This window comes from Vulpes vulpes, chromosome 6 (genome assembly GCF_048418805.1).
Source record: "Vulpes vulpes isolate BD-2025 chromosome 6, VulVul3, whole genome shotgun sequence".
Lineage (NCBI taxonomy): Eukaryota > Metazoa > Chordata > Mammalia > Carnivora > Canidae > Vulpes > Vulpes vulpes.
Window position 1 is genome coordinate 127245766 of NC_132785.1, and position 25646 is coordinate 127271411.

At 31.9% G+C, this 25646-nt stretch overlaps 21 non-coding genes and 2 pseudogenes across 21 annotated transcripts; all 23 read left to right on the plus strand.

The window, feature by feature from the left end:
* The first annotated feature begins 254 nt into the window (after window positions 1–254).
* LOC112930390 (small nucleolar RNA SNORD113/SNORD114 family) lies at window positions 255–329 on the plus strand. The gene has a single exon (XR_003237150.1). It is a non-coding gene; the product is annotated as a small nucleolar RNA SNORD113/SNORD114 family (small nucleolar RNA).
* Window positions 330–2046: 1717 nt separating this feature from the next.
* Window positions 2047–2114, plus strand: LOC112930393 (small nucleolar RNA SNORD113/SNORD114 family; annotated as a pseudogene).
* An 887-nt stretch (window positions 2115–3001) lies between these two features.
* LOC112930392 (small nucleolar RNA SNORD113/SNORD114 family) lies at window positions 3002–3076 on the plus strand. The gene has a single exon (XR_003237151.1). It is a non-coding gene; the product is annotated as a small nucleolar RNA SNORD113/SNORD114 family (small nucleolar RNA).
* An 836-nt stretch (window positions 3077–3912) lies between these two features.
* Window positions 3913–3986, plus strand: LOC112930407 (small nucleolar RNA SNORD113/SNORD114 family). Its single transcript, XR_003237163.1, has one exon. It is a non-coding gene; the product is annotated as a small nucleolar RNA SNORD113/SNORD114 family (small nucleolar RNA).
* Window positions 3987–5164: 1178 nt separating this feature from the next.
* Window positions 5165–5236, plus strand: LOC112930379 (small nucleolar RNA SNORD113/SNORD114 family). Its single transcript, XR_003237140.1, has one exon. It is a non-coding gene; the product is annotated as a small nucleolar RNA SNORD113/SNORD114 family (small nucleolar RNA).
* A 908-nt stretch (window positions 5237–6144) lies between these two features.
* Window positions 6145–6216, plus strand: LOC112930366 (small nucleolar RNA SNORD113/SNORD114 family). The gene has a single exon (XR_003237129.1). It is a non-coding gene; the product is annotated as a small nucleolar RNA SNORD113/SNORD114 family (small nucleolar RNA).
* Window positions 6217–7111: 895 nt separating this feature from the next.
* Window positions 7112–7186, plus strand: LOC112930389 (small nucleolar RNA SNORD113/SNORD114 family). Its single transcript, XR_003237149.1, has one exon. It is a non-coding gene; the product is annotated as a small nucleolar RNA SNORD113/SNORD114 family (small nucleolar RNA).
* Window positions 7187–8005: 819 nt separating this feature from the next.
* LOC112930406 (small nucleolar RNA SNORD113/SNORD114 family) lies at window positions 8006–8079 on the plus strand. Its single transcript, XR_003237162.1, has one exon. It is a non-coding gene; the product is annotated as a small nucleolar RNA SNORD113/SNORD114 family (small nucleolar RNA).
* Window positions 8080–9006: 927 nt separating this feature from the next.
* LOC112930358 (small nucleolar RNA SNORD113/SNORD114 family) lies at window positions 9007–9078 on the plus strand. Its single transcript, XR_003237122.1, has one exon. It is a non-coding gene; the product is annotated as a small nucleolar RNA SNORD113/SNORD114 family (small nucleolar RNA).
* Window positions 9079–10020: 942 nt separating this feature from the next.
* Window positions 10021–10092, plus strand: LOC112930387 (small nucleolar RNA SNORD113/SNORD114 family). Its single transcript, XR_003237147.1, has one exon. It is a non-coding gene; the product is annotated as a small nucleolar RNA SNORD113/SNORD114 family (small nucleolar RNA).
* Window positions 10093–12511: 2419 nt separating this feature from the next.
* On the plus strand, window positions 12512–12583 carry LOC112930384 (small nucleolar RNA SNORD113/SNORD114 family). The gene has a single exon (XR_003237145.1). It is a non-coding gene; the product is annotated as a small nucleolar RNA SNORD113/SNORD114 family (small nucleolar RNA).
* An 812-nt stretch (window positions 12584–13395) lies between these two features.
* LOC112930353 (small nucleolar RNA SNORD113/SNORD114 family) lies at window positions 13396–13470 on the plus strand. Its single transcript, XR_003237117.1, has one exon. It is a non-coding gene; the product is annotated as a small nucleolar RNA SNORD113/SNORD114 family (small nucleolar RNA).
* Window positions 13471–14429: 959 nt separating this feature from the next.
* LOC112930349 (small nucleolar RNA SNORD113/SNORD114 family) lies at window positions 14430–14499 on the plus strand. The gene has a single exon (XR_003237113.1). It is a non-coding gene; the product is annotated as a small nucleolar RNA SNORD113/SNORD114 family (small nucleolar RNA).
* Window positions 14500–15896: 1397 nt separating this feature from the next.
* Window positions 15897–15968, plus strand: LOC112930370 (small nucleolar RNA SNORD113/SNORD114 family). Its single transcript, XR_003237133.1, has one exon. It is a non-coding gene; the product is annotated as a small nucleolar RNA SNORD113/SNORD114 family (small nucleolar RNA).
* A 1107-nt stretch (window positions 15969–17075) lies between these two features.
* Window positions 17076–17147, plus strand: LOC112930409 (small nucleolar RNA SNORD113/SNORD114 family). Its single transcript, XR_003237165.1, has one exon. It is a non-coding gene; the product is annotated as a small nucleolar RNA SNORD113/SNORD114 family (small nucleolar RNA).
* A 476-nt stretch (window positions 17148–17623) lies between these two features.
* Window positions 17624–17697, plus strand: LOC112930360 (small nucleolar RNA SNORD113/SNORD114 family). Its single transcript, XR_003237124.1, has one exon. It is a non-coding gene; the product is annotated as a small nucleolar RNA SNORD113/SNORD114 family (small nucleolar RNA).
* An 858-nt stretch (window positions 17698–18555) lies between these two features.
* On the plus strand, window positions 18556–18631 carry LOC112930401 (small nucleolar RNA SNORD113/SNORD114 family; annotated as a pseudogene).
* Window positions 18632–19531: 900 nt separating this feature from the next.
* Window positions 19532–19606, plus strand: LOC112930394 (small nucleolar RNA SNORD113/SNORD114 family). Its single transcript, XR_003237152.1, has one exon. It is a non-coding gene; the product is annotated as a small nucleolar RNA SNORD113/SNORD114 family (small nucleolar RNA).
* Window positions 19607–21662: 2056 nt separating this feature from the next.
* On the plus strand, window positions 21663–21734 carry LOC112930382 (small nucleolar RNA SNORD113/SNORD114 family). The gene has a single exon (XR_003237143.1). It is a non-coding gene; the product is annotated as a small nucleolar RNA SNORD113/SNORD114 family (small nucleolar RNA).
* A 700-nt stretch (window positions 21735–22434) lies between these two features.
* Window positions 22435–22507, plus strand: LOC112930352 (small nucleolar RNA SNORD113/SNORD114 family). Its single transcript, XR_003237116.1, has one exon. It is a non-coding gene; the product is annotated as a small nucleolar RNA SNORD113/SNORD114 family (small nucleolar RNA).
* An 895-nt stretch (window positions 22508–23402) lies between these two features.
* On the plus strand, window positions 23403–23477 carry LOC112930399 (small nucleolar RNA SNORD113/SNORD114 family). Its single transcript, XR_003237156.1, has one exon. It is a non-coding gene; the product is annotated as a small nucleolar RNA SNORD113/SNORD114 family (small nucleolar RNA).
* A 932-nt stretch (window positions 23478–24409) lies between these two features.
* On the plus strand, window positions 24410–24483 carry LOC112930356 (small nucleolar RNA SNORD113/SNORD114 family). Its single transcript, XR_003237120.1, has one exon. It is a non-coding gene; the product is annotated as a small nucleolar RNA SNORD113/SNORD114 family (small nucleolar RNA).
* An 895-nt stretch (window positions 24484–25378) lies between these two features.
* On the plus strand, window positions 25379–25453 carry LOC112930405 (small nucleolar RNA SNORD113/SNORD114 family). Its single transcript, XR_003237161.1, has one exon. It is a non-coding gene; the product is annotated as a small nucleolar RNA SNORD113/SNORD114 family (small nucleolar RNA).
* Window positions 25454–25646: the final 193 nt, after the last annotated feature.

The window sequence follows — 25646 nt, forward strand, 5'->3', positions numbered from 1 at the left end:
GAAATATAAACAAAGAGGGTTATCTTCATCCTATTGATAAATAAGAGGTTTATAGGAAGTGTGATATTGATTAATGCATGTATGAAAAGCTAATAAATGATAGAGCTATAATGATGTGAAAATGGATCTAGAAGCATATTAGGGATTATCAAGGCTTTGTTGGGGTTTTATAAATAATAGAGTTTAAGTATTAATGAATTAATACATTAATCAATAAACAATAGTGAAATGAATGAAGAGAAAGCCGTCTTTTCTGGATCAGTGATGATAACTGCCGGCGTATGAGTCATGAATGATGAGTAATATGTGTCTGAAACTCTGAGGTCCAACACAAAAGTGATGTGTTCTTTCTCCTCATGCATTTCCATTTCTTACTATAATTGAACCATGAAATAATCAATAGACAAATACATGGATCAGTTGAGAGAAAGTCTCAATCTTTTTATCGCTTTTTGTGTTTGGTACTTTTCAGAATAGAAGCTCAAGGTGATTTCTACCTTTATTGTGATCAAGGTCACCATGTTTCCCTTTTATAGGAAAGAGACCATGTGAGTAATGCTCAAAGTTCTTTTCTTGGTTTGGGTCATTTGTTCCAGGGCTTTCATGATATTATTAAAATGTAATAAATATAATGAAAAATTAACTATGGCTCAATGCTATTATATGAAATATGCTGATTAACTGATAATATGTAATATTGATATTTATTAATGAAAGAGATTGATTTTGGCAATGCTTCTATAGGAAGAGGTTAGGGATATTCAAGTATCATGTTCTTCAGTTTTTGTTAATCGTGTATTGATTTCATTATTACCAATGAAGATATGATTTAACTGATAGAACTATATGAGTGTATAAACTAACCTCTAATGGAACCAGTGAGGATGACAGGTGGGGGATGAATCCTGGACAGTCGACAGTATGTGTTTGGAACCTTGAGGTGCAATACAATAAGTATTCTGTTTTCTCTGTTTATTTGATCCTATGGACAGATGTTAGGAATGAATAAAGATCATGTTCTTATTTTAGAGGTATTGATTGATTGATTGATTGAGGACAAGGGCAGAGGGAGAGGGATAGAGAATCCTAAGCAGGCTCCACACTGGATGTGGTGCCTAACTTGGAGCTTGACCCCATGACTCTGAGATCATGACCTGAGCTGAAATCAAGAGTTGGACACTTAACCAACTGAGCCACCCAGGTGTCCCTTGGATGAATATATTTATATTTGTTATTATTAGTGGAACAATGATAGAACCATTAAAGGAAATATAAATAATAGATTAAGAAGAAAAAGTGAGTTATTATCTAACTATGAACATAATATGTTGAGGCAAGAAATACTGATAAAATTTGCAAATATTGATGCCCTCCATGAAATAGATTTTTCAAGGATGCCCCTTCTTTGGCCAAAGATTATATAGACATGAATAATTAAGAGTCAGTTTCATTATTCCTGGTAAGTGTCAAGTTTGAAATTTTCCTTTTTGTTAAGAGACAAAGATCTATATTACAAAAAATTTATGAATTCCTAAATGACTCAGTAAATTCAATGTGGAAGGCAAGAATCAATGAGGATAAAACTTTTATAATTTTTTCCTGTTATCGACTATGGTTTGTACTTCTCAGAATGGACACATTTGAGCTAACCAAGCATTATTCCATGGCAGTGAGCTCTATGATGCCATCTGTGTGACAGAAACACACAGAAACCAATGTGAGTAATAATCAAATTTCTTGTCTTTGCTTCGTTGATTTTTTTTTCTTGACACATTTGGTGTATTATTTGAAAATTCCATGTAGAATCATAGGAGGCTAACTGTAGCTCTGTGATAAATATTGAGTTTTAGAAAATATTATATTGATTAATGCATATATGGAAAACTGAAGATAATTAATGAAGGATAATAATGTGAGAACAAGTCTATATTCAGTTTAAGGACATAAAGACTCATTTCAATTTTTCTGAATAGTAGGGTTTTAAATTATTAGTGAACCAATGATTTAATCAACATACAGAGAGAATATAACAAAGAGGGACAATATTGGATCGATGATGACCACTGGTGGCGTATGAGTCATATACGATGAATACGTGGAACTCTGAGGTCCAATGAAAAATTAATCTAGTACATTCTCATTATTTGAAGGTATCCAAAAGATATATGTCAGGAATACACTAAGATCTTGTTTTTGATTTTAAAGTTCATGCATTTATATGTATCATTGCAATTAGACGAATAAGAGATTCTATAAATAAATATATAAATAAAAATGATGAAAGAAGTGAAGCATTGCCTAATTATAAAAATATGCAATTATGCAAGAAATACTATTAATATATCATGAAAACTCTGCAGTTCACTTAGATGCAAGTGGTATAGCAGCTAAGGATGATGGTATTAACAGGATAAGTTATAGACAATGCTCAACATCTGAGTCAGTGATAAATTTGAAGTTTGTTTTCTTAAGGGGAAAAATATGTACACCAAATTAATGATTGCCCAAATGACTGACTACATGGGCGGGGGAAAGTGAAGACCGATGGAAAGAATGTCTCAACCTTTCTTATCATTTGCTCTGCCTTATACTCCTCAGAACAGACATACCACACCTTCCCTGATTATGGAGCTCCAGTTCCATCTCTGTTTTAGGAGTTGGAAGACCAATGTGAGTAATAACCAATATTCTTGTCTTGGTTTGGGTGGTATGTCTAAGAGTAGTCACTGTAGTACTAAAAAAGATGAAATATACTCAGATGTTCAACTGAGTCCTAGTGACAAATATGGGGTTAAAATGAAATATTACAATGATGAAAGCATTTATGAAAAAATGATAGTAAATATGACAGATATATAATAATGTGGGATTTGTTCAGATATATATTAAGGCAATCAAGGCCCTTTTGAGTTTTTGTGAATCATACAGTGTTAAAATTATAATTAGGGTATTAATGAATTAATAAAGAATGTAGAAATGAATGAAGAGAAGGCGGTCTTTTTGGATCAATGATGATAACTGCCAGCGTATGAGTCACGGATGATGAATGATACGTGTCTGGAACTCTGAGGTCCAACACAAAAGAGATGTGGTCTTTCTCTTCATGTGTTTCCATTCTTGATTATAATTAGATCACTGAAATATCAATAAGGAAATATATTTTTAAAAAGTGAATTGTAGAAACATTGTCCAATTTTAAAAATATGTGAAGAGGCAAGAAGTACAATTCATATAATTTGAAAACACTGAAGTCCAAAGAGAAATGAATGGTACGTGACTGTCCCTTCTTTGGCTAGGATGGTATGGACAGGACAAATTTTAGACAGTTTTTATATTCTGGATGACTGGGAAGTTCAAAGCAGTTCATTTTTTGTAAAAGACAATGAAATAAATATTCTCCAATAATGGTTTCCTAAATGCCTGACTTAATGAAAGATGTAGAGCAAGTGTCAGTGGAAGAATGTCTCATTTTTGTCCTCATGTTATCTGCTTGGTTCTCTTCAGGACAGATGCTCCAGCTGGTTTCAGCTTCCACCCTGATCAAGATTGTTGTATTTCCTGTGTCTTAGGAGAGTAAACCAAGGTGAGTAGTAATTAGAGATTCTATCTTGGTTTGGGTCATTTAAGGGTATTCACAGTATTATTAAAAAATTAATAAATGTAATAAAAAAGTAAATTATGGCCCAGTGATAAATATGATATGGAACACTGATTAATTGATAATACTTAACATTGAGATTGATTAATGAGAGAGATATAATCTATGTTGGCAATTATTCTGTAGATAGATGTTAGGAATATTCAAATTGTTGATTATTTAGGTTTTGTTAATTGCATATTTTACTATGATCAAAAAATTAATGATTGAATTGATACAATGTAGAAATTAATGAAGAAAAAGTGGGACTTTTTTGTACCTATGATAATGACTGGTGGCAGATGAGTTTGGATGATGAATCCTGTGTATCTAGAACTCTGAGGTCCAGTTCAGTACATAGTCTTCCTGTTTATTTGATCCTATGGACAGTTTTTCTGAAAGAACAAAGATAATGTTTTTATTGGGTTCATAGATTCATATTTATTATTACAAGTGGATCAAGGATAGAACCATGGAGATATATGAATAGCAGATAAATATAAAAGCGTGAAGATGTCCAACTATGAAGACCTGTATTTAGGCATGAAATATTAATAAAAATTTCAAATACTGACACCCATTAAGAATTAAATGAATCAAGAGTGTCACTTTAGCCCACAGTCATTTAGACATGAACAATTAAGAGTCAATTTCAGGGATCCCTGGGTGGCGCAGCGGTTTAGCGCCTGCCTTTGGCCCCGGGGCGCGATCCTGGAGACCCGGGATCGAATCCCACATCAGGCTCCCGGTGCATGGAGCCTGCTTCTCCCTCTGCCTGTGTCTCTGCCTCTCTCTCTCTCTGTGACTATCATAAATAAATAAAAAATTAAAAAAAAATTAAAAAAAAAAGTCAATTTCATTGTTCTGGGTCAGTCTCAAGTTTGAGGATTTTTGCATTGTTGTATAAGAAAAAATCAATGTTATGAAATATTTATAAATATCTAAATGCCTGAGTAAATGAAATGTGGAAAGCAAGAATCAATGGAAATAAGTGTTTTATTTTATTTTATTTTATTTTATTTATTTTATTTTATTTTATATTTATCATCGACTGTGCTTTTCATTTCTCAAAATGGACACATTTGAGCTGAATTAAACAATATTCCATGGTGGCAAGCTCTGTGGTTGCATCTCTGTGTTAGCACAGAGAACAATGTGAGTAATCTCCAATTTCTTGTCTTGGCTCCAATGATTATTTTATTCAGTGAATCAGTATATTATTTGAAAGTCCATGTAGTAGACTTACAAAAAGCCAACAATAGCTCAGTGATGAATATTGAATTTTATGAAACATTATATTGATTAATACATAAATAACAGCATCATTTTATTTTATTTATTTATTTTTTTAACAGCATCATTTTAAAAGAGATGTGTTGATGTGAGAATGATTCTATTTACAGATTAAAGATATTATGACTTCTCTTGGGCTTTTGTGAATGATAGGGTCCTAGCATTATTGTTAGTGATTTAATGAATCAGTCAATAGACAATGTAGAATTGAATGAAGGAAAAGAGGAGCAATGCTAGATCGATGATGACCACTGGTGGCGTATGAGTCATATACGATGAATACATGTCTGGAACTCTGAGGTCCAACAGAAGTGGAATCTGGTTTATTGTCCTGTATTAGGTAATTCTATAGACAGCTATCAAGAATATATAAGGATCTTCGTTTTGGTCCTTATGTTCATACATTTTCTTTCAATTTTTATAATTGGATCAATGAAATAATAAACAAACATATAAATAAATAAGGATGAAAGCAGTGAAATCTTGTCCAATTATAAAAATATGTGGTTAGGTAAGGACTAATATTAGTGTATATTTAAAATAGTGACACCTATAAGGGAATATATGGTACAGGACTTGTTATTTGCCTGAGGATGATATAATTCTTGATAATTAATAGTCAATGTTTATACTTTTCATTAGTGGCTAGATCGATATTTTTCATTTACTTATGAGAAAATAAAATGTGAATTATTGCAAAGCACTGCTTAATGATTCACTAAATTGAAGATGGGATGCAAGGACCAATGTATATAATATCCCAATCTTTTTTTTTTTTTTTAATCTTGCTCTACTCTGTACTCTTCAGAACGGACATACTTGAGCTGATTTAACATCTTCCATGATCCTGAGTTCTGTGGTTGCCTCTGTATAATGGAGGATGGGATAAATGTAAGTAACAGTTGAAATTTTTTTCTTGGTTTATGCATTGTTTTTAAAAGGTATTTCACTATATTATTAAAAACTACAATATATAATAGAGGCACTATATTTCAGTGATAAATATGGGATATATAAACTGTTGCAGTGATTAATCCATGGGAACTGAAGATATATAATTAAAGAAATGTATCAATGTGAGAATTATCTAGGTAGAGATAGAAAAACATACAAGTTTTTCCTCAGTTTTTGTGAATTGCAGCATTTAAAATTATTAGTGAATTAATGATTTACTCAGTAAACAATAAGAAATGAATGAAGAAAAGGGACAATATTGGATCAATGATGACCACTGGTGGCGTATGAGTCATATATGATGAATACGTGTCTGGAACTCTGAGGTCCAACAGAAAAGAAATCTAGTTTATTCCTATTGTTTGAAGAGATCCTGTGTGGACAGATGTCTAGAATATACAAGGATCTGGTTTTTGGTGTTAGTGTCCATGCATTTTCTTTCAATTTTAATAATTGGATCAATGAAATAATCAATAAACAAATATAAAAAGAAATGTAATAAAGCATTATCCAGTTATAGAAATATGTTATTATGCAAGAAATAGTATTAACATTCTTTGAAAACTGTGAAGTTTAATTAAAAGTAAGAGCTACCCAAGTGTTATATGTATGGCTAAGGATGACATAGATAGTATAAGTCATAGACAATGTTCAGATTCTGGGTCACTGTAAGATCAAAGTTATTCATTTTCTTAAGAGAAAAAAACATTTACACCGAATTAATAGGTGACCAACAATGGATTTAATGAAAGGTTAAAAGCAAGGACCAGTAGAGAATATCTTGACTATTTTTATGATATGCTCTGCTTTATACTCCTCAGGACAGAAAAATTAGACATGCTTCAAGGATTTTACCCTGATCAAGAGCCCCAGAATTGTATTTCTGTACTGGGGAGACAGGAGACAAATGTGAGTAATAATCAAAGTTCTTGTCTTGTTTCTGGTATTTTTTAAGGATCTTCATTGTATCAATAGAAAGTATGAACTGTAATCAAAGAAGGCCAACTGTGTCCTAGTGACAAATATAGGATTAAAATGAAGTATTACATAACATTTATGAAAAGCAGGATAATTGTTGAAAGATATAGTGATGTGTGAATGATTCTAGATACATATTATGGATAACAGTTTCTTCTTTAAGTTTTGTGAATCATATAGTTTTAAATTGTGAATTAATGAATTAATCAACGAACAATGTAGAAATGAATGAGGAGAAGGTGGTCTTTTTGGACCAATGATGATAACTGCCAGCGTATGAGTCATGGATGATGAATGATATGTGTCTGGAACTCTGAGGTCCAACACAAAAGAAATGTGGTCTTTCTCTTCATGTGTTTCCATTCTTGATTATAATTAGATCACTGAAATATCAATAAGGAAATATATTTTTAAAAAGTGAATTGTAGAAACATTGTCCAATTTTAAAAATATGTGAAGAGGCAAGAAGTACAATTCATATAATTTGAAAACACTAAAGTCCAAAGAGAAATGAATGGTACGTGACTGTCCCCTCTTTGGCTAGGATGGTATGGACAGGACAAATTTTAGACAGTTTTTATATTCTGGATGACTGGGAAGTTCCAAGCAGTTCATTTTTTGTAAAAGACAATGAAATAAATATTCTCCAGTAATGGTTTCCTAAATGCCTGACTTAATGAAAGATATAAAGCAAGGACCAGTGGGAAAATATCTCATTTTTTTAATCACCTGCTCTGCTCTGTACTCCTCAGAAATGATGCACTCCAGCTGATTGTAACATTCTTCCAAGGTCGTGAGCCCTCTGGTTGCATCTGTGTTGGAGGAGCATCGAGACCACGTAAGACTCAAAGCTCTTGTCTTGGTTTAGGGCTATTCAGTGTGTTATACAAAAGTATTAAATATAATCAAAGAAGGCAAAATATAGCAATGTTTAATACTAGACTGATATGAAGCAATATGTTTACTAATCCATAAATGTAATTCTGGGGTAGTTAATGAAAGAGATTTAGTCTCTGTAATATTATATAGGCACGTTAGAAATGTTGAAGGACTATATTCTTATATTTTTAATTTATGTATAGTTTTTGATTAATGAATTAATAAATAAATTTTCTTGAGAATGGAGAGAAAGAGGGTCAGTCTTGGACCAGTGATGAAAGCTGGTGGTGTATGAGTTCATATACGATGAATGCTATGCGTCTGGAACTCAGGTCTGATACAGAAGTAATCTACTCTTTTTCTCTTGTGTCTAGGGATCCTATATACAGATGTTAGGAATATATAAGAATTTTGTTGGTCTTTGTGTTCATGAATTTTAATAATTTATAAAATTAATTAAAATAAAATTTATAAAACTATTAATAGGATAAATAAATATATGAATGAATAAAGGTGAGGAAGTTGAAGTATTGTTTTTTGGTAAATATGTAGCAAGGTAAAAGAATATTAATATACATTAGGATGTATATAAAAGGACCAAGTATATTACATCTTCGACTAAGGTTGATATAAACAGTGAAATGGGTGGGACGGGAAAAAAAACCACAGTGAAATGCTATAGTCAGTTATTGTCTGACTCAGTTCCAAGTTTGAAGTTTATTTTTAAGATAAAATTAATATTTCCATTAAGCCAATAAATGCTTAAATGATTATATAAATGAATGGTGGGATACATGGGTCGGTGGAGAGGAGGTCTCAATCTTTGCATCCCCTTCTCTGTTTCATATTCTTCAGAACAGATGCTTGAGCTGATTTCATCTTCTGCTGTGATCAGGATTGTCAGGTGATTCTCCTTTGTGTTAGGAAACGGAATAAGGAGAGTAATAGTAGTGTTTTGATTTGGTCATTTGTTTGTGTTCATGGTATTACTAAAAAGTAATAAATATAATAAAAAGGTTCACTATGCTTAACAAATAGATATGATATAAAACATTGTGTTCATTAATCTATTACATAGCATTGAGATTGATTAATGAAAGAAATAGAGCCTCTGTTGGCGTGATTCTATATTAGAAGTTGAGGGCATTCGAACAACAATAAGATGCTTCAGTTTTTGTGAATTATACTCATTTTAATATTTTCAATGAATTAATGATTTAATCAATACAAATGTAGGAAGGAATGAAGAAAAGGTGGGCCTCTAGTGGAACAGTGATGACAAGTGATTGATGAATCATGGGTGATGAGCAATTTGTGTCTGGATATACAAGGTCCAACATAATAGTCCACTCCTGCTATTCTCTTTGACTCTGTGCATGGATATTTGGAATATACAAAGATCATATTCTTATTTTGAGTTTGTAAGTTTGGGTTTGTTATTATAAGTAGATCAACGATTAGTGGATCAATAATATTATGTATATTAAAGAAATATACATAATAGGTAAAGAACAGAGGGAGAAGGATTATCTAACTATGAAGTATCATTATATGGTGAGGCAAGAAATAATAAAATTGGAAATATTTATGTTAAGAAGCGGAAAAAGGGTGTTACCTTCTTAGCTAAGAGTTATACAGATAAGTAAGAGTGTAGTCTTTCTGAGTCAGTGTCAAGTTTGAGGTAGCTCCTTTTATTAAGAGAAAAATATATTCATGTCATGAAATAAGTGAGTAAATGAAATGTGAAAAGCAAGGATCAGTGGAGATAAAGTCTTAACTTTCTTTTTCTTTTTATCATTTACTGTGCTGTGTATTTCAGAACTGACATACTCAAGCTAAGGATTGTTTTATGGTGGTGAGCTCTATGATCGCATCTGTACATTAGAAGCACATAGACCAATGTGAGTAATAGTCAAGTTCTTGGTTTCTGCTGTGTTGTTTTTTTTTAAGTATATTCAATGTATTTTTAAAAGTACCATAAGGTCAAAGGTAGCCAAGTGTAGCCTAGTGACAACTACTGAATTCCTGTGAAGCATTATATTATTACATGCATGAAATTTAAGATAGTTTTTCACATTTTCTTTTATTATTATTATTATATCACAGATGAAATTTAAGATACTTAATGAATGAGCTATGTTGTGAGAATTATTCTATATACAGACTAGGATTATCATGACTCTTGCGTTATTCTGAATAATAGGATTTTAAATTATTGTTAATGAATTAATAAGTCAATAAACAGTGTAGAATTGAATGAAGGAAAAGAGGGATAATACTGGATTGATGATGACCACTGGTGGTGTATGAGTCGTATATGATGAGTATGTGTCTGGAACTCTGAGGTCCAACACACAATAAAATGTCTATTCCTATTGTTTGATGGGATCTTATACAGAGATATCAGGAATATATGAGAATCTTGTTTTTAGCTGTCTTCATGCGCTTTTATTATTATATTTGGATAAATGATTTATAAATAAATCTATAATCTTGTGTTTGGTCTTTAATGTTGATACATTCTATTTTTAAATTAGGTCAATGAAATAATAAATAAATATATAAGAAGTGGGTTAAATATTGTCTAGTTACAAAAATCTGTGGTTAAACAAGAAATACTGTCAATACATTTTGAAAACAAATATCTATTAGGAAATATGTGGTATAATGGTATTATTCTTTGAATAATGGTCAGTGTTCATGCTGTCTGTCGGCTACAAGATTGATACTGTTTATTTTCTTAAGAAAAATAAAATATAGGTTATCCCAATTCATTGCTTATTAATGATTGACTGAATGAAAGGTGGAATGCAGGGACCAATGATTATAAGGTCTTATTTTTTTATCATCTGCTCTGTCTTGTACTCCTTAGAATGGTCGCCCTTGGCTGATTTAGACATTCCGCCAGTTATGAGCTCTGTGGTTGCATCTATGTATGAAGAGCATGGAGCTCAATGTGGGTTAAAATTTTTTAGAGTCCAAATTGATTTTGTGGGTTTTTTAAAAAAGATTTTATTTATTTATCTGACAAAGAAAGAGAAAGCACAAGCAGAGAGAGAGGCAGGCAGAGGGAGAGGGAGAAGCAGGCTCCCCACCGAGCAGGGAGCCTGATGCAGGGCTTGTTTCCAGGACCTTGGGATCATGACCTGAACTGAAGGCAGACTCCCAACCAACTGAGCCACCCAGGTGCCCCGGTTTTGAGGTCTTTTAAGAGAGATTTTGGCTGCATGATTAATAATGTGATATAAAGTTAATGGTCACAACCATAGCCAGAGAGTAAATTTGAGGCTAATATGAAGCATTATATTAATTAATCTATATAGGAAACATTTTGGTTAATTAATAAAAGTTATTGTCAGCAGGAAGTAATTGTAAAGACAAATGTTGGAGATATTTAAGGATCTTGCTTCAAGTTTCTGTGCTCCCCAAGCATTTATTTTATCGTTATTAATTGATGAATTATTCAATAAAAGCATGTAGACATTAATGACTATAATGAGGCCCAAATGTGACTGCTCATGTATGAATCTGGAACTCTGAGGCAATCATGGAAATTAATTAATCTGTTACCTCTTTTGGAATTGTTTCAGTGAAGAAATGTCTGGAATGTACAAAGAACATATTCTCATAGTGATTTTATGGACATAGATTGGTTGTTATTAATGGAATAATGATGGAACTATTAAAAAATACAAATTTGTAAAAAAACAAGAAAGCAGGACATTGTCTAGTTATTAAGTTTTGTGATGAGGCAAGAGATATTAGTAATAACCATTGAAAACAGTAATACCCATTAAGAGATAAATGGACAAAGTTCTCACCTCTTTGAGGTCACATATACTCTGATAAAAAAAGAGTGAATGTTATTCTTTTTGGTAGTGAAATTGAATTTTTCCTTTTGTAAGATAAAAATATATACATACTGAAAAAATAACTAAATATTGACTGTATGAATTGTGAGGAGCAAAGATCAATTGCAGTTAGGTCTCAATTTTTTTCTATTACTTGCTCTGCTCTGTCATCCTCAGAATGGATGCCCTCAAGCTGATGAAAGCATTTTCCATGGTCTTGAGGTCCTTGTTACCTCCGTATAAGAAGAAGACAGAGGTTAATGTGAGTAATAGTTCTTTTCTTGGTTTCCATGTGTTTGTTTTTTTATTCCACTCAGTGTGAATCCCAACATGGGACTTGAACTCACAACCCTGAGATCAAGACCTGAGCTGAGATCAAGAGTCAGAGGTTTAACTGATTGAGCTGCTCAGGTACTCCTCCAGGTGGTTTTTAAAAGGCAATTCACTGTATTATTAAAAAGTGTGAAATATAATTTTTATTTTATTTTTAATAAATTTATTTTTTATTGGTGTTCAATTTGTCAACATACAGAATAACACCTAGTGCTCATCCCGTCAAGTGCCCACCTCAGTGCCCGCCACCCAGTCACCCCCACCCCCCCACCCACCTCCCCTTCCACCACCCCTAGTTTGTTTCCCAGAGTTAGGAGTCTTTCATGTTGAAATATAATTTTTAAGAAGGCAACTGTATCTCAGTGATAAATATGGAATATATGAAACATTGATTAGTCCATGTGTCGACAACTAAGGATAATTAATAAAAAAGATACATTGATATGGGAATAATCTATGTACAGATTAGGGATAGAAAGGCTCTTCTAGGGTTTTGTTTATCATAGCGTTTAGAAATTATTATTAATGAATTAATATTTTAATCAACCAATAAACAGAAATGAATGAAGAAAAAGAAGGACAATATTGGATCGATGATGACCACTGGTGGCGTATGAGTCCTATGCGATGAATACATGTCTGGAACTCTGAGGTCCAACACAAAACAGATGTGGTCTTTCTTTTCATACATTTATATTCTTTGTTAAAATTGGATCGTTGAAATATCACTGTGGAAATACGTGATTCAAAAAGCTGATGTAAAAAAATGAGGCAAGAAATACTATTAATATATTTTGAAAACACTGAGTAGTCCAAAGAGAAATAAATGGTACCCGAATGTAACCTTTATGGAGGACCAATTATAGACAATGTTTATGTTCTGGGTCAGTGCAAAGTTCAAAGTAGGTTCTTTTTCTTTCTTTCTTTCTTTTTTTTGGTTCTTTTTCTTAAGAGAAAAATGAAATAGACTTCAAATAATGATTGTCTAAATGCCCAACTAAATACAAGATGTAAATCAAGGGTAAATGGAAGAATGTCTAATTTTTTATCATCTGCTCTGCTCTGTACTCCTCAGAATGGATGCACGCCAGCTGATTGTAACATTCCAATGTCATGAGCCCTCTGGTTGCATCTATGTTTGAGGAGCATGGAGACCATGTGAGTAAGAGTTAAAGTTCTTGTCTCGGCCTGAGTCATTTGTTTAGGGCTATTTACTTGTACTATTCAAAAGTATTATTAAAGAAGATAAAATATGCCAATGTTATTTATTAGGTTGAGATGAAGCATTTTGTTGGCCAAAGTATAATATTGAGGTCAGCTATTGAAACAGATTAGTCTCTGTGGAAATGATTCTACGAATGGATGGTAGAGATGTTGATGGATCTTATTCTAATTTTTTAAAGATTTTTTTATGAATGAATTAATCAGTAAACAAATGTTTATGAGAATGAAAAGAAAGAGGGCCAGTCACAGATCAGTGAAGATGACTAGTGGTAAATTAAGCATATACAATGAATACTACATGTCTGGAATTCTAGGGTCCAACACGGTGTTATCTAGTACATTCCCCATGTGTCAAGGGATCTTGTAGACAGGTGTCAAGAATATACACGATTTTTTTTCTTGGTCTTTGTGTTCACAAATTTTAATGATACTTGTAAGGTGTCAATGGTGGGATAAAGAAGACATGTATAAAGACTCAAGGGAATGCATGGCTGCCCCAGTCAGTAGAACATCCCTCTTGACCTCAGGTCATGAGCCCCTAACCGTAACTCTAACCCTAGATCTGAGAAAAAAAGAAGTGGTATATGTTTGCAATGGAATATTACTTGGCCATAAAAACAAATGAAATCTTGCCATTTTCGACAACATGGATGGAGCTAGAGTGCATTATGCTAAGTGAAATAAGTCAGGCAGAGAAAGATAAATACCATATTATTTCATTCATATGTGGAATTTAAGAAACAAAACAAACAAGCAAAGGGAAAAAGGGACAACGAGGGACGCAAACCAAGAAACAGACTCTTAACTGTAGAGAACACACTGATGGTCATCGGTGGGGAGTAGGAGGGGGTGGGATGTGGGAAACAGGTGATGGGGATGAAGGAGGGCACTTGTTGTGATGAGCACCGGGTCATGTATGGAATTGATGAATCACTATATGATACACCTGAAACTAATATTACACTGCATGTTGACTAACTGGAATTTAAGTAAAAACTTAAAGAAAGAAAAAAAGTACCATATAGAATTGAAGAAGGCAACTGTAACCCATTGATACATATTGAATTGGCTGAAAACATATAATTTTATTTATTAAGGCATAAATGAAATTTAAGATGATTAATGAATCAGATATACTGATGTGAAAATGACTCTAGATACATATAAGGATATCAGTGGCTTCTTGGGTTTTGTGAATCATAGTTGTAAAATTATAGTTAGTGAATAAATGAATTAGTCAACAAACAATGTGGAAATAAATGAAGAAAAGGTACAATAATTGGATCAATGACCACCACTGGTGGTGTATGGGTTGTATATAGTAAACATGTCTGAAACTCTGAGGCCCAGCAGAAAGTTTCCTGCTTAATTACCCCTGTTGGAAATGATTCAACGGTCAGGTGTCAGGAATACAGAAAGATCTTAGTTTTGTCTTTTATGTTAATGTATTTTTGTTTCTATTTTTATAATTGGATCAATGAGATAGTAAATATAAAAATGAATAAATATAAGAAGAATGAAATATTGTCCAGATAAAAGATTACTGGGTTAGGCAAGAAATGCTATTGATTTTATAGACAAATTTTTTTTTCCACAGAAAGATGTCAGTGTCAATACAAATCAATACAAAGGTCATATTTTTGTATTGATTTCATAGATGTAGTTGTTATTAATGGAATAATGATAGAAGTATTGAACAAATATAAATAAAAATTAAAGAATAGGATGAAACATTCATTGCCTAACTGAACATATGTGGTAAGATAAAAGATATTAATAAAACTGAGAATACTGGTGCTTATTTGAAATAACAGATCAAGATGTATCACCTCTTTGGCTAAAAATCAGATAGGCATTGATTTGTAAGAATCAGTTGTGTTATTCTGGGTTAGTCTCAAGGTTGAGCTTTACATTTTGTTTGGATAAATATATAATAAAATATGTATTTATATATTATTTTATATTTTATATATTTCATTTTAGTTACATATCTTACATATTCATATTATATTTTATGTATTTATATATTTACATATTGCATTTTATTCATTTACATATTTTATAGATCACATTTATATTATATCTTATGTATTTTGTATTATATTTTAACTATATTTTAAAATATTTAACATTTTATTTATGTATTTTATGTATTTATAAGTTATATATTTTATTATTTACTTATATACATTTTATTATATATTTGTGTATCATATATAAAATTTTTATTTATATATAAAATGTATATTATATATATAAAGATGAAAAATAAATATCTAAGTCCTGGGCCTATGAAATAAAAAGCAAAGATCAATGTCAATTAGATCTTAGTTATTTTTATCACTTGCTCTGCTCTGACCTCCTTAGAATAGACATACTTCATACCCTCATGGGCATGAGCTCTGTGGTTCCCTCTATGTAATTGGAGGATGCAGATTAGTGTGAGTAACAGTTAAATTCTTTCCTAGGTTAAGTATTTTTTTTAAAGTTCAAAATGTACTTGAAGAAGACAATGTATCTCAGTGATAAATCTGGGATATATGAAAATTATATTAATTAATTCAAGTGTGGAAAACAGGATAATTAATGAAAGAGACACATTGATGTGGGTATAATCTATGTACAGATTAGGAATGCAATAACTCTTCTTGGGTTTTGCTGAATCATAGTGTTTAGAAATTATTAGTAGTGAATTAATAATTTAATCATTAAACAAAGAAATGAATGCAGGAAAAGAGGGAGAATGCTGGATCGATGATGACCACTGGTGGCGTATGAGTCGTATATGATGAATACGTGTCTGGAACTCTGAGGTCCAATGGAAGAAATCTAGTCCATTCCCATTGTTTGAAGGGGTTCTCTAGACACATGTCAGGAATATAAAATGATACTATCTTTGGTGTTAAAGTTCACGTGTTTTCGTGCTATTAGTATAATTGGATAAATAGGAGAATCTATAAATAAATATATAAATTTATATGAATGAGTAAAGCATTGTTCAATTATAAAAATATATGATTATGTAAGAAATACTGTTAACATCCTGTGAAGACCCTGGGTTTCCATTTGAAGAAGATGGTACAGGACTGTTGCCTGGATGGCTAAGGAGGCTATTGATGGTGTAAGGCATAAACAATGTTCAGATTCTGGGTCAGTGGTAAAATCAAAGTTGTTTTTCCTTAAGAGAAAAACAATATTTAAAAATTTTTTTTTAATTTTTATTTATTTATGATAGTCACACACAGAGAGAGAGAGAGGCAGAGACACAGGCAGAGGGAGAAGCAGGCTCCATGCACCGGGAGCCCGATGTGGGATTCGATCCCGGGTCTCCAGGATCGCGCCCTGGGCCAAAGGCAGGCGCTAAACCGCTGCGCCACCCAGGGATCCCGAGAAAAACAATATTTATACCAAATTAGTGATTACCTAAGTGCTTAACTAAATGAAAAGTGAAAAGCAACAATTATTGGAGAGATGTTTCACTTTTTTATCATCTGCTCTGCCCTGCATTCCTCAGAACAGACACACTGGACTTGCTTTGATTCTTCCCTGCTCATGAGCTCCAGGGCTACAGTTCTGTTGGAGGAGTCTGGAGACCAATGTGAGTAATAATTGGTGTTCTTATCTTCGTTCTGGTATTTTGCTTAAGGATATTCACTATACTTGTATAAAGTGTGAAATATAATCAAAGAATGTGAACTCTATCCTAGTAACAATTACAGGCTTAATATGAGGTATTGTTTTCATTAATAAATGAGAAACTGAGGATAGTTAATGACATAGATATTCTGAGAATCATTCTAGTCACATACTAGGGAGCTCAAGGACTTGTTTTATTTTTTATAATACAGTTTCAGAATTATAATTAATAAATTAATAAATTAATCAATAAACAATATAGAGAAGAATGAAGAGAGAGTGGTCTTCTTTGGATCAATGATAACTCTAGGCATAGGATTCACGTATGATGAATGATATATGTCTGGACCTCTGAGGTCCAACACAAAAGAGACTTGAGTTCTTGAGTTTTTTTTTTATTATCATCTGCTCTGATCTGTACTCCTCAGAATGGACCCATTTGGGCTGATATAAGCATCTTTCAAGATGATGTGCTCTCCAGTTGCGTCTATGTTATTAGGAATGCTAAAGAGACCAGTGTGAGTGTCAGTATTTGAGCTTAGGTGGTTTGTTTAAGGGCATTCATTAGATTATTCCAAATATTAAATACAATAAAAGAAGGCAAAATATGCCAGTATTAAATATCAGATTGATATGAAACATTAATTTGATGATTTATATCCATAAATGCAAACCTTGAAGTCAGATTTTGAAACAGAGTTAGTCTCTGGAAAAGATTGTAGAGAGAGATATTAAGGATATTAAGGGATCTTACATTTGTTTATTTTTAATTTCGTGAATTAATTTTGTTAAACCATAAGCAAATGTTAATGAGAATGAAAAGAAAGAAGTCTAATCATGAGTCAGTGGTGATGGATGATGGTGGGTGAGTCATGGACAATGAATACCATGTGTCTGGATACCAAGGTCCAACATAATATCTAGTATATTCTGTTTATTTAATCCTATAGACAGGTGTTAGAAATATACCCCATGTCAGTATTGGGTTTATAGATTACAATTTATTATTGTTAATAGACTAATTGTAGGGCAATTAAAGAAATACAAATAATAAATAAAGAAGGAAAGGACAAAGTGCTTTTTAACTCTGAACATTTGTGATCAGGTATGAGATTTGAAAACACTGAAACTCATTAAGGAATAAAGGGATCAAGAATATCATCTAAAAAAAAAAGAAAAAAAGATAAAGAATGGAGTGTCATTTGTTTGACTAAGAATCCTATTAACACAGATAATTAAGAGTCCATTTTTTGTTGTTGTTGTGGGTCTGTTTCACGTTTTCTGCTCTTCATTTTATTAAGATAAAAAGTATATATGATTTATAAATTACTAAATGAATGGGTAAAAAATGTGGAAATCAAGGATCAATGGGAATAGGAATTTAACTATTTTTTTAAATCATCAGCTATCCCTCTCAGAATGGACACACTTGAGCTACTTCAAGCCATATGACCTGGTGGCATAGAAATCAGCATAAGAGTCAAAGTTCTTGTATGGGTTTCAGTGATTTTTTTTTCAGGATATTCAGTGTAGTTTTTAAAAGTGGCATATTTAATAAAGTTGGTCACCTGTAGCCAAGTGGCAAATATTGAAATGATACGAAACATAAAAACAGGATATTTAAAGAAAGAGATATATTAATATGAAAATGATTCGATAAACAGAATAGGGATTTCATGGCTGCTTTTTTTGATAATTGGGCTTTGAAATAATTAGTGAATTAATAAATTAGTCAATAGCACTCTAGAAATGAAGAAAACAGTTACAATATGGATTGGTGATGGCCACTAGTGACGTAGGAGTTGTATACGATGAATATACGGAACTCTGGAACTCTGAAGTCCAACATGGATAGATTGTTGTCCACCACCCCCATTTCAAGTGATCCTCTAGACACATGTCAGGAATATATACAAGGATCTTCTTTTGGCCTTTACATTAATGCATTTCTATTATTATTATAACTAGTTGAATGAAATAATAAACAAATACAGAGAAAGATGAAGGTGGTGAAACTTTGTCCATTCTTAAAATATGGAATTAGGCAAGAAATATTATTACTGTATATAAAAAAGAAATGCTTATTATGAAAGATATATATGCATCTATTCTTTGACTAAAGTGATATAATTTCTAAATAATAGTTAATATTCATGTTTTCTGTCAAGGACAAGATATTGTTCATTCACTTAAGAAAAATAAAATAAACATTATACAAGTTTATACCTACCTAAGTGACTGAATGAAAGATGGAATACAGTGATGAATGAACATAAGGTCATAGTTTCTTTATATCTGCTCTATCTTGTACTCCTTAGAATGGTCATTCTTGGCTGATTTAAGCAGTCCACCATGTCCTGGGATCAGTGGTTGCATCTATGTGTAAAGAGCATGGAGCCCAACATGAATAATGGTAAAAATTCTTTTCTTGGTTTTGTGGTTTTTCAAAAAGGTATTCACCACATTATTAAAAAGTGTGAAATAGGATCAGTAATCGCCAAACATGCTAAAAAGAAAGATGATGTTAATATGAAGCATTATTGTAATTAATCTTTGTAGGAAATTTTGAAGGCATTAATGAAAGATATATATTGTCTGTGAAAAGAAATTCCATAGGCAGATATCAGAGATATACAGGGGTCTTTTTCAAATTTTTGTGACTGTAGGTATTTATTTTATTATTATTAGTGAATTGATGAATTAGTAAAAATGTGTGGACACGACTGAAGATAATGAGGGACATACCTGGATAAATGATGACAAGTGGTGGCATATGAGTCTTAGATGATGAACACTACAGATCTGGAACTCTGGGGTCCAACACAAAATAAATCTAGTCCTTTATCCTCATTTGAAGTGATCCTATAGAGGGATGTCAGGCATTTGTGAGGGTCATGTTCTTGGCCTTTGTGTACATGAATGTTTAAAAGTATTATTATTGTAAAATCAGTGGTAGAAATATAGAGAACAAACTGGTGATTGCTAGAGGGGGAGGGGGAGGAGAGGATAGGCAAAATGGGGGAAGGGGAGTGGGAGATACAGGTTTCCAGATACAGGCTTCCTGTGTTATTGTATGGTGACAGGTGGTAGCTACACTTGTGGTGAGCATAGCATAATGTATAGAGTGTTGTTAAGTCACTCTGTTGTACACCTGAATTTAAAGTAACATTGTGTGTCAACTGTACTTCAAAAAAAAAAATCAATGGCAAGGTAAATAAAATGAAATGGATAAATCTTAAAAGAATAAGACACTGTTTATTGTTAAAATATATAATAAGTAAATATGATATAATTGGAATGGAAAAAAATGATCAAGTGTATATGTTTTGAGTGAGAATGATAGTGATAAGTAATACTTATTGTTTGCATCCGTCAAAACCTTGACATTTGATTTATTAAGAGAAAAATAAATATTACCATGAATTAAGAAATGCCCAGGTGATTACGCAAATGAATGATGAAAACTATGAATCAGTGGAAAGTGTCAACATTTTAGTCACCTTTTCTGCTTAGTACTCTTTAGAAGAGATGCTGGAACCAGTTTTAGCTTTTGTCTCATCAGAATTGTCATGGTGCCTCTGTAGAGAGAGACCAAAGTGAGTAATGGTCAAAGTTGTTGTCTTGGATTGGGTCATTTGTTTGAAAGTATTTATGGTATTATTAAAAATTATTAAATTAATTTAAAAGTTTACCATGACCTAATGATAAATATGATATAAAACATTATGTTGATTAATTTATAATGTGCAGGATTGAGGTCTATTAATGAAAAAGATATAGTCTATGTGAGAAATTATTCTGTAAACCATAGTTATGGATATTCAATATTTGTTCTTGGGTTTTTATGAAGCATGTATTGTTACTAATTAATTCATAATTTAATCAATACTGATGGAGAAACAAAGAAAAACAGCCATGATGCGATGATGATGACTGGAAACGTAGGAATCAAGGATAAAAAAATATGTGTCTGAAACTCTGAGGTCCCATATGGGACATGATCACTCTATTTCCTCCACTGAAATTGTTTCCCTGAAGAGATGTCAGGAATATACAAAATCATATTCTTATATTGATTTCATAGATTAGTTATTATTAATGGAATAATGATAGAAATATTTATTTATTTATTTATTTTATTTTTATTTTTTTTTAAAAGATTTTATTTATTTATTCATGAGAGACACACAGAGAGAGAGAGAGAGGCAGAGACACAGGCAGAGGGAGAAGCAGGCTCCATGCAGGGAGCCCGATGTGGGACACAATCTCGGGTCTCCAGGATCACACCCTGGGCCGAATGCGACGCTAAACCACAGGGGCTGCCCCTGATAGAAATATTTAAATAAATATGTTAATATATTAAGAAGAAGAAGGTGAAGAATGGTCCAATTATGAATGTATGTAGTGAAGCAAAAGATATAATTTTTATATTATATTTATATATTATCGGATACCCTTTAAGGAATCAGTGAATCAAGAGGCTAAGGTTCATATAGGCACATGATGAGGAAGAGTGAATTTTATTTTTCTGGGTCAATCTTTAGATTGAGTTTTTCCTTTTGCTAAGATAAAAATTACATATTAAGAAAAAGTAATAAATACCTAACTAGTGAAATTCAGAAAGGTTTCTTTCTTTCTTTCTTTCTTTCTTTCTTTTTTTTTTTTTTACCATCTATTCTATCTGTATTCCTCAGAATGATGCACTTGAGCTGATTTAACATCTTCCATGGTCAAGAGCTCAATGGTTGGTTCTATATAATAGGAGGACAGAAATTAATGTGAGTAACAGTTGAGTTTATTTTCTTGGTTTCAGTGTGTTGTATTTTAAGATTATTTGTTAAAAAGTGCAAAATACATTTAAATAAGAGGAACAGTACTGGATCAATGATGACCACTGGTGGCGTATGAATCGTATGTGATGAATACGTGTCTGGAACTCTGAGGTCCACCATGCAAGAAATCTAGTTCATTCCCTCTGTTTGAATTGACTCTTTTAACTGTACATCAGGAATGTACAAAAAGAAATAATATTATAACTTGGAATGGACAGTAAACAGACCGATTGGTCTCTGATGAAAAGATGGTAATAGAACAGTATAAGTAACAGTCAGTTACTGCTGTCAGTTTCAAGTTTTACATTTGATGTATTAAGACAAGTATATTAACATAAAAAGTATATAAATGGATGGTATAATCTATGGATCAATGGATCGGTGTCTTAATTTTTTATCATTTGCTCTGCTCCTCACTCTCAGAATGGACATACTTGAGCCTATTTAAGGATTCATCTACAGTCATGATCTTTATGTTTGCATCTACCTGTTAAGAGCATAGAAATCAATGTGAGTAATAGTCACAATTCTTTCTTGGTTTGAGTGGTTCAAAGAAGGCTAGCCATGCCAATGTTCAATATCAGATTGATAGGAGGCATTAAAGTAAGTAATCCATAAAGAAACAAATACTAAGCTCAGTTAATGAAAAGGATTTAGCCTGTTTATATTATGGGGATATTGTGGATTAATGCTAGGGATAGTGAAAGATCTTATTTTTTTGGTGTGATTTGTGTGTATTCCTTCATTAATTAATTAGAAATACACACATCATCAATAAGGAAATATAGATACGAGTGGTCAGAAAGACAGCCAATCTTGGACCATGATGATGACTAGTGGTACAAAGTCATAGATGATGAATAATATTTGTGCGGAACTCTGAGGGCCAGTGCAAAAGGAATCTAGTCTGTTCCCCATATTTTAAATCATACCATAGACAGATCTCAGGATTATACAGTGATCTTTTTCTTGGTCTTTGTGTTCATGAATTATAAAAAATGTAATTATGAAAGAATCAATGACAGAATAAATTAGCAAATGTATAAATGAATAAAGATGAAGAGGGTGAATTATTGTTCATTACTAAAATACATAGTCAGGAAAATGAATATTAATATCTACTGGAGTGGATAATAAGTTGACCAAGTCTGTTAAATGTTTGAGTAAGGGTGACATGGACAGTGATAGGTCGTGGTCAGTATAGCCCTGAGGTCAGTTGAAAGTTTGATGTTTATTGTATTGAGAGAAAGATAAATAAATTTTACTATAAAGTAATTAATACCCAGATGACAATATACATGAAGTATAGAAATTATAGATCAGTAGAAAGAATGTCTCAATCTTTTTATCATCTTTTCTGCTTGATACTCTTCAGAAACAACAGGCAAGACTTAAGCCTTTTTCTGCCATCAAAATTGTTACATTATCTCTGTTCTCAGAAAGACACCACGGTAGAGTAATAGTCAAAGTTCTTGTCTTGGTTTTGGTCACTTATGTAAGGCATTCGCTGTACTATTTTAAAGTATTAAGTCTAATTTCAAAAGATATATATATGGCCCACTGATTAATGTGACATGAAATATTGATTAATAATGTGCAATTTTGATGTCACTTAATGAGAAAGATACAGTGTTTTGAGAAAGATTTGTATTCATAGATTTTAGGGATGGGATAGTCAGGGATATTGTTCTTGTGTTATCATGAATCATGTATATTTTGTTATTATCAGTAAATTAATGATTTGATATAAATTTAGAAATGAATGAAGAAAAATGGGACTTCACATGGCCCATTGATGATGACTGGTGGCTTATGAGTCAGGGACAGTGAATAAAATGTATCTAGAATTCTGAAGTCCAACACAAAACATAATTAATCGGCTTATCTCTTATTTTGGAAATGATCCTATTAACAGAAGTCGGAAATGCACAAATGTCATGGTCTTATTTTAGATTAATAGATTTTGGTTTACTATTTATGGCTCATTGACAGAACAATTAAATAAATAAAAATATGTAGATCAAAAAGAAGAAGGGTAAGCATTATTCAACTATGAATTTATGTGTTAAGGCAGAAAATATTAATAAAAATTGAAAACACCTATACCTATTAAAGCATAAAAAGAACAAGAATTTTACCTTTTTAGCTTAGGATCTTATAGACAGTAATATGTAAAAGTCAGTTTGGTTGCACAAGATCAGTTCCAAATCTGAGTTTCTCCTTTTGTTAAGAGAAAAAATACATATACATTATGAAAAATTATAAATACTTTAGTAATTGAGTAAATAAAATGTAGAAAACAAGAATCATAGTGTATATGGTCTCAACTTTAAAAGTCACTTGATTTGTTTTGTACTTTTTAGAATGAACGCAATCAAGATGATTTGAACACCTTCTGTGGTCTATGTTGCATCTCTTTGTTAGGAGGCTAAAGATCATGTGAGTAACAGTCAAAGTTTTTATCTCATTTGGGTGGCTTGTGTAAGGGTATTTAATGCATTATTAAAATTGAAATATAGTCAAAGATGGCCAACTGTGATAACAATGGGATTTATATGAAGTATTATTTTTAATGCATATATGAAATTCTGAGGAGAATATATGAAACTGATACGTTGATGTTAGAATGATTTTATATACAGATTAGGGATATACAGCATCCTGTTGAATTTTTCCATTGGGTGAAGTAATAGCATTTAAAATTCTTATTATTAAAAAAATAAAAAAATAAAATTCTTATTAATGAAATAATCAATAAATAAGGAATAGATGATGGAAATATGGGCCAATCCTGGACAAGTGATGATGACAGAGGCATATGAGCCATATGCAATGAATAGTATGTGTCTGGAACTTTGAGACCTAAAACAACAGAAATCTAGCCTATTCCTCTTATTTGAAATGATCTTGTAGACAAATTTCAGAAATACAGAATGAATTTCTATTTGTTCCTTGTTTGTATATAATTTCATTCTATAGTTCTAATGGGATCAATGGAAGAATCAATAAACAAATACATAAAGAATAGAGTTCCACATTGTACAATTATAAAAATATGTGATGAGACAAAAACACTTTAACATAAATTGAGAACACTAAAATTTAAAGAGAAATTAGTGGTACATGACTGTTTCCTTTTTGGCTAATGGTGATATAGATAGTATAAGTTACAGAAATTGTTTGTTTTGGGTCAGTCTCAAGTCAAAGTTGGTCATTTACTTATCAAATATACTCCAAATAATGGTTGCCAAAATGACTAAACAAATGAAGGTAAAAAGCAAGGTACAAAGGAGACAATTTCTTAATTGTGTTATCATCTGCTATGATGTGATGCTCTGTACTCCTTAGAATGGACACTCTTGACCTGATTTAAGGACTCTTCCCAGGTCATGAACTCTATGGTTTCATCTTTGTGTGTTAGGAGCATGGAAAACAATGTGAGTAATAGTCAAAGTTTTTGATTTAGTTTGAGTGGCTTTAAAAAAATTATTCACTGAATTATTAAAAAGTACTGAATATAATCAAAGAAGGCTATCCATAGTGATGTTTAATATCAGATTGATATGGAGCATTACGTTGTTTAATCCATAAATGAAACATGGAGTTCAGTTAAATGAAAGAGATTTAATCTCTATGAGAATGATTCTAGAGGTGACTATGGAATCTTCAAGGACTTTATTCTTGTGTTTTTGTGATTTACATGGATTTCCTCATTAATTAATTAATAAACAAATGTAGATGAGAATGAAGATGGGCAATCATGGTCCAGTGACGATAACTGGTGGTTTTTGAATCATATACAATGAATACCTCATGTCTAGAATTTTGAGGTCCCACACAAAAAGACTCTATTCACCATATTTTTTTCATTTGCCATATTTTAAGACTTGTAGATAGATTTCAGCATTCTACAGTGATCTTTTCCTTGATCTTTGAGTTCATGAATTTTAAAAATATGATTATAAAAGAATCAATGGCAAGAATAAATTTGCAAATGTATAAATGAATAAAGATGAAGAGGGTGAAGCA